Genomic DNA, 15,009 nt, shown 5'->3' on the forward strand with positions numbered 1-15,009 from the left:
TTTAGGTTTGTGCAGTACCAAGGGACTGTTGAGCCCAGGGCCTTGCTCACGTTCGTCACCACGTTCTACCACCAAACAACATACACCCCGCTCCTCTTTTTACCATTTATTTTGAGACAGAGTCTCACCAAGTCATCCAGGCTGGCCTTGAACTCATGGTATGGCCCAAGTACAACGTGAACTGTGCCTCACTGCTTCAGCTTCCCCAGTAAGTGAGGGTATAGGTCTAAACCACCAAGCCCAACTGAGGGCTCTGCTATCTGTGTTTCTAGGTTCCCATAACGGCACCATATGTGTCAAAGACAGTGGGGCTGCTCACCTTGGCGCTCTACCCTGCTCGTTCTCACGTATCAAGCTGAACCATAATGACTCTGGAATGTATAGGCTGATCCTGGACACCTGGACTCACCTCACAGAGCAGCTCCAGCTTCGGGGGATACCTGGAAAGATGATCAACGGAGAATTGTTTGCAGGACAAACATGGCCCAGGCATGGCCATCACCACCCTCAGCCCCTACCTGCTTTTTATTTCCCATGAGCAATTGTCTAAGCAGAGAAGGGTGAGCCCAGCCTTGTGTGATAGGTTGATGTCCCGCTAGAGTGCAAAGGGAGTACCCACAGAAGCAAGGATACCACAGTCCTTAAGAAGAATAGATGGTCCTGAGATTGGTACCCAATGAGGAAGTTAAATGGTTCTGGCCTGTGGTCACATAGCCACATACTCGTGGGGCCCAGAAAAGTGACTGAACGGCTAGATGGGGGCCAGGCAGACAGTTTGTCCATATCCCTGTTAAGGAGGTAGCTTTCACCAAGTCTTGCAAAAACGGATACAGGCCTAGTATGGCCAGATTTTCTGATTTCTCACGGAAAACCAGAAATCCAAATGTGTCTATGAAGTCTCCCAATTTTAAATGCTGCCAACAGAATGAAAAATTTTTAGAAGCACTGTTTTCTAGCTAACATTTCTTTGTAACAAACCACCCTGGATTTAGTGACGTGAAACAACTGTTCTGTTATGCCCACAAACTCTCTGTGACAGAAGTTTGGATAGGACGGAGTGGAGATGGTTTGACTCAGCTCCGTGGTGTCTGGGGCTTCAGCTGGGACGACTCAAGCCCTGGCGCTAGAACCATCTGGAGATTTCTCTATTCGCATAGCTGGTGCCTGGGCTGGAATGACTCAGGCCGTGACTCGGCTGGGACAGTCCACTAAAGCTCCTACACATGGCTTTCCATGTGGCCTGAGCCTGTCATGCATGGCTCTGGGTTCTGAGACTGCGTGTCCCAGGAATAAGCTCTGCAGGAGAACCAAGCGGAAGTCGCCTGGCCTTTTACCATCTGGCCTCCAGTCTCATAAGATCACTTCCATTGTATTCTACTAGCCAGTGCCACTCCCTCCCCTCCCCCCCAATCTCCCCTGAACTCAAGAGAAGAGGGACCCAGTGCCATCTCTGCATGGAAGAGCATCAACAATTTTGCAGGCTGCACACACACGCTGGGTGGGCCATGCCTGTAGGGTGTGCAGGCCAGACATCTGCCTGCAAGGCATAAAGGGATAGGGATCCAACTCAGCCACTGAAGACTTGCAGCAACAGTCCCAGGGCACAGATCTGGAAGTGGGGCCACAAGCAGAGAAGCTTTCCTGAGTGAGCTTCCTTGGACCTGGGGTCCAGGTCCCTTGCCAGACCCTAATGCTGCCATCTACTGGGTCTCCACATTCAGACCAGTACCCAGCCTCAGCACAACCCCAGAACACACTCCCAAGTCTTACGGTTTGGATATGGAGCATCTCCCAAAGGCCATGTGGCTAAACGCCCCTTCGTTACCAACTGGTGGTATTTGGGGTACGGGTACTGATTTGTAGAAGGTAAGGGGAATCTAGCTGGAGAAAGCTGGTCACTGGAGGGGCCTGTCCTTGAAGGGTGGGTGTGTTCTCAGGACCCCCCTCCCCAGTATCGCTCACCTCTACCACTCTCCCCTGCTTTCTGGTTGTCACAAGGGGAGCAGCTTTGTGCTTCCTGCCGTGGCGATTCACTACGGGACAGCAAACAATGGAGCCAAATGACCAGAGTCTGAAACTGTGAGTGAAAGCAAATCTGTCCCCCTGCAAGATGATTTCCTCACGTATTTTGTCACAGTGATAGAAAGATGACTAACATATCAGCTACACTAAGGCATCCTCTTCCATATGTACCAGAGAGAGCCCCAGCCATGTTCCTTCATCTTCTTCTCTACGGAGATTTTTTTTCTTTTAATCATCAGACCAAAAGGGCCAAGCCCTTACTTATCCCAGGTGCCATGGACTCCTGCAAATCAGCAGGTTGGAATTCCGCCCCTCAATGTCGTGGTGTTTGGTGGCCACACAACTCTCTTTTGCCCTTTGCCCTTTGCCCAAGAAGAAGACCCTCACCAGGGCCAACATGAGAAACTTGTAGTGCAATGTGCAGTCTGGGCCCCAGAGCTGCCTTGACACAGCCACTGCCTCCTCTAACCACAAGCCTGGCCTCGTGCCTACCCCTGGAACACATCTTGATGTGTTAGGTTTACATCTGAAGTGTCCCCCCCTAGGCCACATGCCCAAGAGACCCTTTTCCAGCCAGCACCTTGATCTCAGGCTCCCAGCCTCCAGAATGGGGAGAAAGAGTTCTTTATTCTTTAAGCCACTCCATCTTTGACTGTATTCAAACAGACACTGGACCATCTGACAAAAGTGCTTCTGGAGGGCCCAGTTGCTCTCTGGTGGCAAATGCCTTCCTCGCCAATCTCCAAGGAAGTGGGAAAGAAAGGGCACATGGGGAAACAAGCATGGCCTTGGGCAGAGTGTGGATGCTGGGCCAGGCCATGTGCTGGCTTGCGTATAGTCTTTCATGAGGAAACCGCGTTTCACAGTAAGTACGGCAAGTGTGCGGGCTTGTGCTAGGTGGACTCACGAACTTACCTGTGGGGCAAGCGAGATGGAGAACTGAGATTGATAGGTGGGGCCAAACTGTGAAGACCCTTGCAAGCTCTGTGCTCATGAACTTGATGTGTCGGGTTGTAGGGGGCCATCCAAGGTTCTGAAGATGAGGGCGACTCTGCTGATGAAGGCTGGTGACGATGAAGAGATTCCTTTCAGCGTTTTGCTTTACAGATCCTCTTTTCTATGGGCTACTTGTTATAGTTACCATGTAAGTAAATTAAGAGTCCCAGGAGTCCCAGTGTTCAAAGTACCAGCAGCAAAACCAAGACAGAATGTAGGGCCCCTGAGTCCATACCCTGGCCGGTAAAGAGAAGTGGGGCTCCCATAACCTAGTGCACACCTAACCCCCATTGGAGCCACCTAACACGACTCTCTGTCACCTCATCTCTTACTCCCAGTGATTGGATCTGTCAATGGTTGTTCTACATGGGCAGCCTGAGATCTGGCTGACCAATCCGAGTGAGTGTGGAACTACACGGATGCTGGAGGAGAGGCAGCCCCAGGCTTTCTCTGGAGAGCCAATGGTCCCTGAACACCACCTCAACTGTCCTGTGGAGAATCTCTTCCTGAGGGTGAGTCTCAGAGATGCTACTTCAGGCTTCTCCAGAAGCAAGCCAAGAGCCCCAGGTCCATGCTTGCTTGGACTGTGCTTGCGGGCCACTCTTATTCTTGTCCCTTGTCCCAGAAGCAGCCCTTGCATCTGTGCCTTGTTTAGCTGTAGGTACATACTGGCTTTTACTCCACGTCTTCATTTGTATAAAGAGAAAAATCAAAGTAGCAATCTTAGGGAGTTTGTCAAGAGTTAAAGGCATGTCGGGACTGTGCAGTGGCACAGGGAAAGGAGAGGAAAACCCAAGAGAAAGGTATCATGGGAAGGGATAAAAACTATATGCAACTATATATAAATGCTTATGATGTACATTTGTAGTATGCTTATATTTACAACCATATGCAGATGGCACAATCGATTTCATAGAAATTTCTAATTTTTGACTGCCCAAGTTTACTTTCTATTGCTGTGATCGACAGCATGACCAAAAGCAACTTGAGGAAGAAAGGGTTTACTTCACTTTACATGAAGTAAAGGCACTGCAGGAGGGACCCGGAGGCAGGAACTGAAGTAAGGATCATCTGCTTACTGCTTACTGCCTTGCTCTCCTTGGCTTCCTCAGCCTGCTTTCTTAAGCAACCCAAGACCACCTGCTGGGGATGGCACTGCGGGCAGTTGCCTAGGCCCTCCACATTAGTCATTAGGGTTTTTTTTTTTTTTTTTAATGCTTCAGAGTCTCGCCTATAGGCCAATCTGATAGACGTAATCCCCCTACTGTTCTTCCCACTCCTCAGACTATAGTTTATTTCAACAAAATTGGCAAAAAACCAAGCCAAACAAACAAGCAAAAAAAAAACAAAAACAACAACAACAAAAAAAACAAAAAACAAAACAAAACAAAACAAAAAAACTAACCAGAACATAGATACACTGTTAGAACTCTTAAGAGCTCAGCAAAGTTGCTGGATAAATAAGCAATAATTAAACACCAGTAATCTTTCTATATACTAGTAATGACAAATCAGGGGGAAAAAACTTATTTGAAAAAAGAAACATCGAACCAGGGTGATGGTGGCGCGCACCTTTAATCCCAGCACTCGGGAGGCAGAGGCAGGTGGATCTCTGAGTTCGAGGCCAGCCCGGTCTACAGAGCAAGTTCCAGGACAGCCAAGGCTACACAGAGAAACCTTGTCTAGAAACAAAACAAAAGAAGACAAATAAAGGCAAAAGATGGCTGAAATCTTGCATGTGGGATATTTACACTACAATTCATAACATAGCAAAATGACAGCTATGACGTAGCAACGAAATAACGTTATGATTGGGGTCACCACAAGATAAGGAACTGGATTAAAGCGTCACAGCGACAGGAATGTTGAAAGCCACTGCTTTAGGCAAACAACAGCATTTTATAAAGAGTACATTGATGTCTTCAACTGGTTCCCCACTGCTCGGGTAAGCATGAGCACCCCAAAAATATTTACAATGATTTTTGTTTGCTTGTTTATTGTGACAGCACCCCACTCTGTTTCCACCCTCGGCTTGAACTTGCAGCAATCCTCTTGCCATGGCCTCCAAAGTGCTGGGTTTCAGGCATGCACCAGTACACACAAAGATTTTTATTTAAAAAAAAAAAAAAAAAAAAAAAAAACTTACAAGAAATGAATTTAAGGGAAATGCAACAGACCTTTTGCGGGCGATCCACCCTCTATGTTAGTGTTAAAAAGTGCCAAGTCCTGCATGACCAGAACTTTATTAGCTCTGTATTTCCTGACACCACTTGAGGACAGACCTTTTAGCCTGCTTAAGAACATCTAATGAAAGTTTGCTTCACGGGTTTTTCTCAAATAGTTTTTTTTCCTTGAGATGACAGACCATGGAGAATTAGTGGGCTGGTTTCAAAAGCAAAACCGAATTCTCTGGTTAGCACATCAGTCATTTCTGTGTCCACAAGCATCATCTTCACTCTGAAGACAGAGGCCGGGAGAGCAGGACTCTCCCCACGTCCCTTATCAAGACTGAGACCCGTGCTGGTAGGGAGATCAGTGGCCGCCTGTATAGGATGGAGGTGGTCAGCCTGGTAGCTGCCCTCCAGGCTTCCTGACATTTGTGCTTTAATCAAGCCCCACTCTGTCCTCCCAGTTTCAAAGCCCAGTGAGGAACCACAAACTCCCACAGCCTCTGGCGAGGAAAGCCAAGGGGGGAACTCTTTGAAAGGTAATTAGCATCCTTTGAATCCTAGACCCTTTGATTTTGTTTCCTGGCCTTAAACAGTCACAGGAGATTTTGCAAAGTGGGAGAAAAACAAGGCAGCAAGCAGGGCGTCCTTCTACTGACGCTTTTCAAATTGAGCAAGGCCTGAGTGAGAGCGGACACTTGTCACTTGGGGGGAGGGGGAAGTGATGCCTCCCAAATCATTCATTCATTCATTCATTCATTCAGGCAGTCAGTAACTGTCATTCAGTCAGATAATGTGCCAGGCACAAAGCCAAGTATAGAGCACACAATTTTAGCTACCATTCATTCATTCATTCATTCATTCATTCATTTATCCATTCAGCCTGACATCTTTGTGCACACACAGAGCTGGGCTCTAGATCTGTAAGTTTATACTTAGTGGGAGAGAACAGACAATAAACAGGTGAGCAAATAAAAATGATCACTGTTGAGAATAAAGGATGGCTCAGTCAGCAAAGTGCTTGCCGCAAAAGCCTGAGAAACTGAGAACAGATCCCCTTAGGCAAGACCTAAGGGTGTGAAAGACCTGGAAGTGGTCCTCAGATCTGTAACCTGTGTAATCTGTGCTGGGCTAGATCCCTGGAGCTCACAGGCTAGCCAATCTAACCCATCTATTAGCTCTAGGTTCAGTGAGGGACCCTACGTAAAAGATGAGGTAGGGCATCGCATGGTGTCACATGTCCTTATTCCCAGTACTCAGGAGGCAGAGGCCGATGGATCTCCGTGAGTTATAGACCAGACTAGTCTAGATAGTAAGTCCTAGCTAGAGGTTCATGCTAAAACCCTCTCAGTCAGTCTCTTTCTCTCTCTCTCTCTCTCTCTCTCTCTCTCTCTCTCTCTCTCTCTCTCTCTCTCTCTCTCTCTCTCTCTCTCTCTCTCTGTGCTTCTTGACGGCCATGAAGAAATCAGCCTTGTCCCACCACACATTTCCACTGTAATATTATCCCACTTAGTACAGAAGCAACAGAGCCACTGAGCACAGATGAAACATTTGAAGTCATGAACCAAAGCAGAGCTTTCCTCCTTTGGTTGATGTTCCTGGGTGTTTTATCACAGTGATGAAGGCTGTTGATACCCAGTTTCAGTGAGCTTTAACCTGTTAGGCACACAAGTAACTCAGTGCATGAATTTATAAAGTGGCCTCAATTATTTTGGACAAAGACATTTTTGGTGATTGGAAGTACAGTTTAGCTGGAAGGTAAGAATTGGTGAGCAGGTTCCAAGGAGAGATACTGGGACAAGAGTTAAGAATAGAGATCTTTCAGTCCAGGTGATGACCAAGAGATTTTTTTTATGCTCTCTGTCAGTTAATACAAGGATGATACCCAGGCCATAATGGAGACCATTTTTAGGTTTTGGTTTTTTGGTTTTTTATTTTTGTTTTTTTTTTTTTCAAGACAGGGTTTCTCTGTGTAGCCTTGGTTGGTCTGGACTGTCTTTGTAGACCAGGCTGGCCTCGAACTCACAGAGATCCATCTACCTTTGCCTCCAGAGTGCTGGGATTAAAGGCGTGTGCCACCACACCCGGCTGGGGACCAGCTTTTTAAGCTTCTCTCTTGACCCAGGTGCAGCTGCCCTTCAACAGTCCTAGTAATGAGAAGATGAGAAAATAGGAAGGAAGCCTTTTCTTGTGCCAATGCTGCAAACTATATACAGAACCGACATTGGCCAGATAGCACCACACCCTTGTAGAGGATTCTGGGAACACTGTCTACTACTTGGTCCCTCTGTGCTCTCCTTTGCTTCCTGTTCTTCCTGATCTTGCCAGGCCAGTGCACAGCCTGGGAAAGAGCTGCGTTAGAGACATGATCTACCCGTAGACAGAGCACACACAGCTCATCAGCTGGCAGGAGGAAGGAGGAGGAGGAGGAAAGGAAAAAAGGAGAGGGGGAAGAAGCAGGAAGGAGGAGGAAGAGAGAAGCACACAGGCCATTATCTCACTCCTCAGTCTGGGCATAATTCTCCAGCAATGCAGCCCCTCCAGCCTCTGGACCCAAAGCCACAGCAATCAGGCAGGCACTTCGAGCAACCTCAGCAACAGTTTTGAGAATTCCCTGATCAGCTTTCGGTTCCCATGCCCAGAGAATCTGTAATTCTGATTGCCTTATGCCCTGTGCTCCCCTTTGTCCTAGAGTGAAGAAAAGAAGGTGAGGACTGGACTCTGGCTCAGTAGTTAAAAGCACTGACTGCTCTTTGAGAGGTCCTGAGTTCAATTCCCAGCTCCCACATGACAGCTCACAGCTGTATGTAACTGTAATCCCAGAGGATCCAATGCCCTCTTCTGATCTCCTCTAGCACATGGTACATGCATATGGTGCACAGACATACATATAGGCACACACTTATAACCATAAAATAAAAATAAATAAGTATTTTTTAAAAAAGAGGGAAGGAAAGTGAATACTCCCTCTAAAGCTAGGGCTTTGCCAGGAGGAAAGAATATGTATGCCCAACAAGAAGACATTACAAGCCATAAATAATCCCTTTAAGAATGCCAGCACTTGGGAGGCAGAGGCAGGTGGATCACTGTGAGTTCGAGGCCAGCCTGGTCTACAAAGCAAGTCCAGGACAGCCAGGGCTACACAGAGAAACCCTGTCTCAAAAAACAAATGAAACAAACAAAAAAGAGTTTCCTTGGCCTGGACAAGTGCCCATATAGGCTATCCAATCCTAAAGTGTCAGCCCCAAACCCACATATATATAAGCGCAATACTAAATGGGCTCAATAGGTTGTCTGCATGTGTGTGTGTGCACGCGTGTGTGCGTGTGTGTGTGCGTGTGTGCGCGTGTGTGTGTGTGTGTGTGTGTGTGTGTGTGTGTGACAATAATAATTATAGAAGAAGAGATCACAGACTTGAGAAGGAGTGGTAGGAGACATGGGAGGATTTGGGGGTGAGGAAAGGATAGAAATGATGTAAATACAGTAATTGTGTATGAAATTCTTAAAACATAATTTTTTTTTTTTTTAGACTTCTGCGGAAATGATTAGCAAGCATCTTCTGTCTGACTCAGGCATTGGAGGCTGCAAGGGATTATTTGACACCCACAATGCAAGCTGAGAAGGCCTGTTGGAATGGTTGAAAATTTCCTCTCCTGTCCCTTCCTCTGAACCACGCAGGGAGGGGAGGCTCTACCCACACACACATCTAGTACTGGGCTTCTAAGCATGATGCTCTCTGCCAATGTCTCGAGGGCAAGACCATAGGGACCAGCCCCCAAATGGAGTCACTGGGGGCTCTCAAATCCCCAGGGAATGTCGCCGAAGAGTGTGGGAGGAGGAATAGGAGCTGATCTTTGAGCAAGAGCCTGAGGCTGGCAGTATGTCTGTTTGGAGGAAGAGAGGCTTCCTCTGCCAGTCTACAGGAGGAAGAGGCAGAGGGGCTCAGTGTGACCCGGGCACTGCAGAGCAAAATAAATCCTGAACACAGACTTCTTGGCTACTGTAGAGTCCTGGAAGCTACCTGGTAGTGGTGACATCTGAGTTGGAATTTAAAGCCTAAACACCACTAGAAATAGCAGAAGGCCATCCCTAGGATGGAGAGGAAACATACAAGCTCCAGATAAGCTGTTAGCACAGCACGGCACTTGGCATGAGTGGACATGTCCTTGGGGATGGGCAAATGCTACGCTTTGAACGTCCCCACCAAAACTCACATTGAAAGTCAATCTTTGATGCTGGGACGAGAGCCATCAGTAAAGTGCTTGCCTTGAAAACATGCAGATTTTGTCCTATGAAACCATGTTGAAAGAAAGAAATCCAAGCATGTTGGAACATTCTTACATCCTGACACTGACAGGTGCTGGCCTAGCCTACTTGGCTATTTCTAGGCCAATGGAAGATTCTGTTTCAGAAAGGGGGGCATGGTGAATCCTGAAGGAGACCCAGGGTTATCTCCTGGCCTCTACGCATGTGCACACAAACATGCACACACAGACACATACACAAAATTAGTTTAATATTCCTTTGCTGTATGAAGAGGTGGGAACAGACAGGTTCTTGAAGAGTAATTAGGAGGCCAGGTTTCTACCTTCTTGGAATGGAATGGTCTATCCCATTCATGAATTAAGGAATGAATGGGTTCTCTTAGAATTGGGTCTCTTTTTAAGTGCAGCGTGGTTCTAGCATTGCCACACACATCCCTTTGTGTACTCACTTCTCTTTCTAAGCATGCAAGTGTGCTAACTTGTGCCACTGGCAAAAAGGTCTTTATCGCGTATCTCTTCAGTTTTGGGTCTCCTCTGCTGTAGAACCATGAGTTGAATCAGCATCCTTGCTATTCAGTCTCTAGTATTTGGTTGTAGCAATAGAAACTGGACTAATACAGCAGTGAAGTCGGCTTGTCAGCAGGCCTCGTGGCACTATCCTGCTGCCGAGGCCGGTTAGAGCTTTGAGTGACTCTGTTCTCTCAGCACCGAGGATGGGGTGAGACCATGGGTGTGTATGCAGTGGCTCTGAGCTTGACACAGATGGAGAGGGTGCTAGGTATGTGTGGATCAACACTCCTCCTGGGAAGGGACAGAAGGTAAGCGACTCTAGCCTCGTTGGCCCAAAGCACAGTCTAGCCAGGGCCCTGGGGTAACTCAAGTCATCGCTTCAAGTCCGTGTGCAACATCTGGAAAGAGATGACAGTGTAACTTGGTATTTTCTTTCTGGAAGGCAAGGGGAAAGATGAGTAAATGTCTAATTCATCTTCTACCTGGAAAGTCCTCTTCTAGGAATTTACTCAAAAGAAATCAATGAAGATGCGGGGCGGCTGGGGGGTGGGGGGACTTTATGTCAGCGGTTCTCCCTGAAGCCTACCTACTTAGGAAATCACAGGAAATAGTGTGAATGACCAGTGCCACCCCCCACCCGAGTCTTGGAATGACCAGCAGCCTGTTGATGGGCCTCTCCAGCTACTTCATCAGCTGCTTGAGTGAAAATGGGAAATTCCCACAGATGTTTGTCCATGGGTGAAGTTGCTGTTTGGAAGTTTTCGCTAGCTCACTCAGAGAAACAATAGCTGTTCATCACATCTCTGCTCTCCTTCTTTGGCTTCATGGTGATGATGGAAGTTTATTATTTCTTCTAGAAAGGAAAATACACAGTTTAATTGTGGCATAAACAAAACAAAGTCTAGAGACAGCAAGTTCTAGAAGAACGCTGGTGTTCACCAAGGACGGGCCTATGGGGGTTCTGTGAGTCTCTCACCATTTCACTCAAGTTCTCTTACTCGAAGTAGGAAGATGGGATGAGAATGCACCAGTGCCATTTCCATGCTACAAGAAAGCAATGGCTGCCTCCCAAATTTCTAGCTGATTACTTATATTCCACAGCCTCAGAGAATTCACAGGGACATAGCAGCAAGAGAGTCAGTCAAGAAATCAAGACTCCCGAAAAGGGAATAGGATTCTTAGCAGAGCAGGCTTTCTGATGGTGATTGATTTCTCTGGTCAAAGTACACCAGCCCTTCAAACAAAATCAAGAAAGGAATGGACAGAGAAGTAGAAAATGACTATTGAGAGAGAAGCCAGCCAAGCCTGTCACACTTTAGGGAAGGAAAGGGAACCACCCTAGTCAGTATCCCCTGGTGGTTGGTTTTTTTTTTTTTTTTTTTTTTAATAGTAGAATGTATTGACCCATGAAGACTGCAGATCAGATAGCTAATTTCAAACCAAATGTCTGTGTTACCATGTTATTTAGGGGCTGTTGCTGGAGGGAGAAGAAAGGAGGAAAGAGTGTGGATACTGCCCACAGCACAAACATCTCCCTTTTACCTGAATACTATATTGAGTGTACTTATCTATATATGTGTGTGTACAAACATGTGTGTATATTTTTATATATACATATATTAAAATGATCTAGAAGTCTACCTAACAGGAATTTCAAAGTGGAAGTTCCTGAAACTTAAGTCTACGTTTAAAATATTTTTAAGAGGCTAAGCATAATGGCCCGTGCCTTTAATCCCAGAACGTGGGAAGTAGACACAGATGGATCTCTGAGAGTTCCAGGCCAGCTTGGTCTATGTAGCAAGCTCATGCCAGCCAGGGCTTATGTGCATAAGACTTCACCTCAAAAGAAAAGTCTTTTTAAATCGCCAGGTGTGGTGTCACACACCTTTAGTTCTAGCACTCAGGTGGCAAGGCAAGGGTAGGAGGATCTCTCTGAGTTTGAGGCCAGCCTGGTCTACATAGCAAGTTCCAGACTAGCCAAGGTTTCATAGTAAGACCCTACTGCCTAGCCGGATGGTGGTGGCACACGCCTTTAATCCCAGCACTCAGGAGGCAGAGACAGGCAGATCGCTGTGAGTTTGAGGCCAGCCTGGTCTACAAAGTGAGTCCAGGACAGCCAAGGCTACACAGAGAGACCCTGTCTTGAAAAACAAAAAACAAAAACAAAAACAAAACAAAACAAAAAGACCCTACTGCCTATGTAATCTATATCGCATATTGCATGCCATCCTAGCAACTTGAAGTAGTCAAGAGCAGAGTCACTGTGATAACAGCCCATTAGCATGAAGCTATATATCTGTCAACAGCCTTCGTCAGAGCAAACATGTATGATAGTTCTAATGCCACAGGTGACTCCTTTATAATAATTTTCACATGCACTAATTCACCCTATGTTACATATACATGTTAATGTCCATGAAAATGTATGTGGGTACCCATTCATATGGGTGCACATATGCACGTCAGTATGTGTTCGTGCATGTGCTGTGGAGGCTAAGAAGACAACCTCAGTTTTGTTCTTTGTTGCCACCTTTCTGGCCTGGAAATCACCAACTGGGTTAGGCCAGCTGGCTAGTGAGCCCAGGGATGCGCCTGTCTCTGACTCCCCAGTGCTGGGATTCCAAGTATGTTGCCACTATGTCCAGTTTTTTTTTTTTTTTTTTTTTTTTTTTTTTTAAGTTTATAGCATGGGTCCTAGGGCTTGAACCCAGTCCCTCATGCTTGCAGGTAAGCACCGTACTGGCTGAGCTACTTCTGCAGCCCCCTGGTGTTAATTTTAATACCCATTTTGCATTGACAATCACAATTTGGCCCCTTGGGCATTTAGTCTCTGACTCCCAGATATATGTGGGTGCTAACAAGAGCTCTGTGGGTCATGGGTCATTCTTAATTTTTCTTTTTCCTGGTCTGTCTTTTCTAATTTTGATAAAATAAACAGGCATGGCTTTTGTAATAAGGGGGAAAGATGCCATTTTAATTAAAAAGTAATAACCCTGTGGCCTGTGACCTTGTGGGCTGCTTGGACCGTGCTCCTACAGCTCCCCGCTGAGCCTGGCTCTTCTGGGCCTCTGCTCTTCCTGCTTTCCTGGCTTGCCTCATATGTGCAGCCAAGTGAGTAGTAGCAGGGTCCCTGCCCTGGCCTGGCCTGTGGGTGGAGCCAGGGCTGAATACTTTCTGAGGAGCCCTCCTGGAAGGGTTCTGAAGGCCAGCTGGGGTCTGAGGGCTTTCGAATGTGGGGAAAGCTGTGCCTGCCAATGGCAGTGGCTGTGCTCTGTCCAGAGCTGCTGGTAGACAAACGGCTTTGTACTAATGTGCTGTTATCACAACGATTCCGCCCTCCGCTACTACAAGTCACCACCACATCTGGCTTGAATCTTTCCTCATTATAACCTTAAAAAAAAAAAAATCCTGAAATCCCAGCCATCCTTTCAGCACCGTCTCCTTCCCCCTTTCTTCTTTCCCCGCCCCAACCCTTCCTTTTCTCAGGCACTCCAGAAACTTCAAGCAAGTTTGAAGGAGGACTTTAGAAATTATTTATCCAAAGTGCTCTTGTTCCTATTTTACAGATAGTGACACTGAGGTCCAGAAAGAGCCCTAGCTTGCCTTATCATTATTCTTACCAAGTTGCCAGGTGACGTGTGGCAAGCAGCCCGGATCCCTAAGGATCCTGATCTACAGGACAGAAGGAGGCTGGCGACTTGTTACTTCTCCATCACTGGGATAAAACACCATGAGCAAGGCAAGTTATAGAAGGAAGGCCTGGTTTGGGCCTCACAGTTGTAAAGGGATGGGAGGCCATCACCATCATGGTCTGGTGGGATGGAGAAGGGGAATAGCAGCAGGCAGATGGACACGATGCTGGAGTGACAGCTGAGAGCTCACATCCCAGTCCACAGACAGGAAGCAGAGCTGCACTGGGGATGGTGGCAGAATTTTGTAGCTCTCAATTTGGTCTTTAGGTCGCTGCACAGTCGTGCTGATAGGAAGTGGTGTGTTATTATCAGTGCCGCCATCTTGGATCTCATCTCCTCTCGGCGGCAAAATTGTGAAGCTTCAAAGTCTCATCTTTGACACACGTCCTCCAACAGGCCACACCCGACCCTTCCCAAACAGTTCCATCCAGTGGGGACCAGGTATCCAAACAGAGGGACACATCTAAACCACCTGTGTGCCTTGGATATCTATCCTTCTATGAGCCCTGGGCTGAAGGTCTGGTCCCTAGAATGGTGCTGCTGCTGGCACGTGGGGCCTGCTGAGGGGTCTTCAGGTCACTGGAGGTGTGCCCTGCTTTCTTATTCGTTCTTCTGCATCCTGGATCAAGGCATCTGCAGTTTCTGCCTCTATGACGTGCTGCCTTTGCCAGGGACCACAAAGCTAGACTGCAATCCCCCAAAACACAAGCAGAAGTATACATTTCTATTTATAAGTTCATTTGTCCCAGACACTTCATTTTAGTTAAAAAATAAAATAAAAGGCTGGCTAGCTGACTAACATAGGTTCCGTACAACCAGTAGCATGTCCCCTGGATGGCTAGGAAAAACAGTAGGCAGGAGAGGGACCAGGGATGCAAACATTGGACTTAATTTACTGCACAAGGGTTCCTAGTTCACTGGGAGATCTGTTAGGTCTTCTCTGGAACTCAAGTCCTCTTACTTCTAATCATAGTTTATTGTGCATTTGGGATGAAGATTGGGGGAGGGAACAGCAGTTTCTAACATCCTTTGCGCTGCATTGAGCGCTCTATCAATACTTCGTGAGGCTTCCCTCGAGGGACAGCCTATGGCTTTGGGCTGTCCTGCAGCTGGGGTGTCCATTGCATCTTAGGCTTCACCGTCACAGCTTCAGGCAGTGGTCTCTCAGGATTCTTTTCAGGGACACCGACCCTGGCACACATTGCCTAGCCACACAGCGACTCTCTGAGACTGTGGAGGGAGACGCAGTGACTCTCTCAAGCTTGCTTGCCTCTTCCGTGCCTGTAAAACCAGCGCTGTGCAGACAGTGATATCATGTTCTGTCGTCAGCTTGGAAGAGCCTGGTCCCCGTGGGAC

At 47.2% G+C, this 15,009-nt stretch overlaps 1 protein-coding gene across 1 annotated transcript in view; it reads left to right on the forward strand.

Annotated features, from left to right (window-relative positions):
• The window catches only part of Snph (syntaphilin), a 714,025-nt gene that overhangs the window by 526,515 nt on the left and 172,501 nt on the right, over window positions 1-15,009 (forward strand). The window lies entirely within an intron of this gene.

Source organism: Acomys russatus, chromosome 4 (assembly GCF_903995435.1).
Source record: "Acomys russatus chromosome 4, mAcoRus1.1, whole genome shotgun sequence".
In the NCBI taxonomy this organism is placed as follows: domain Eukaryota; kingdom Metazoa; phylum Chordata; class Mammalia; order Rodentia; family Muridae; genus Acomys; species Acomys russatus.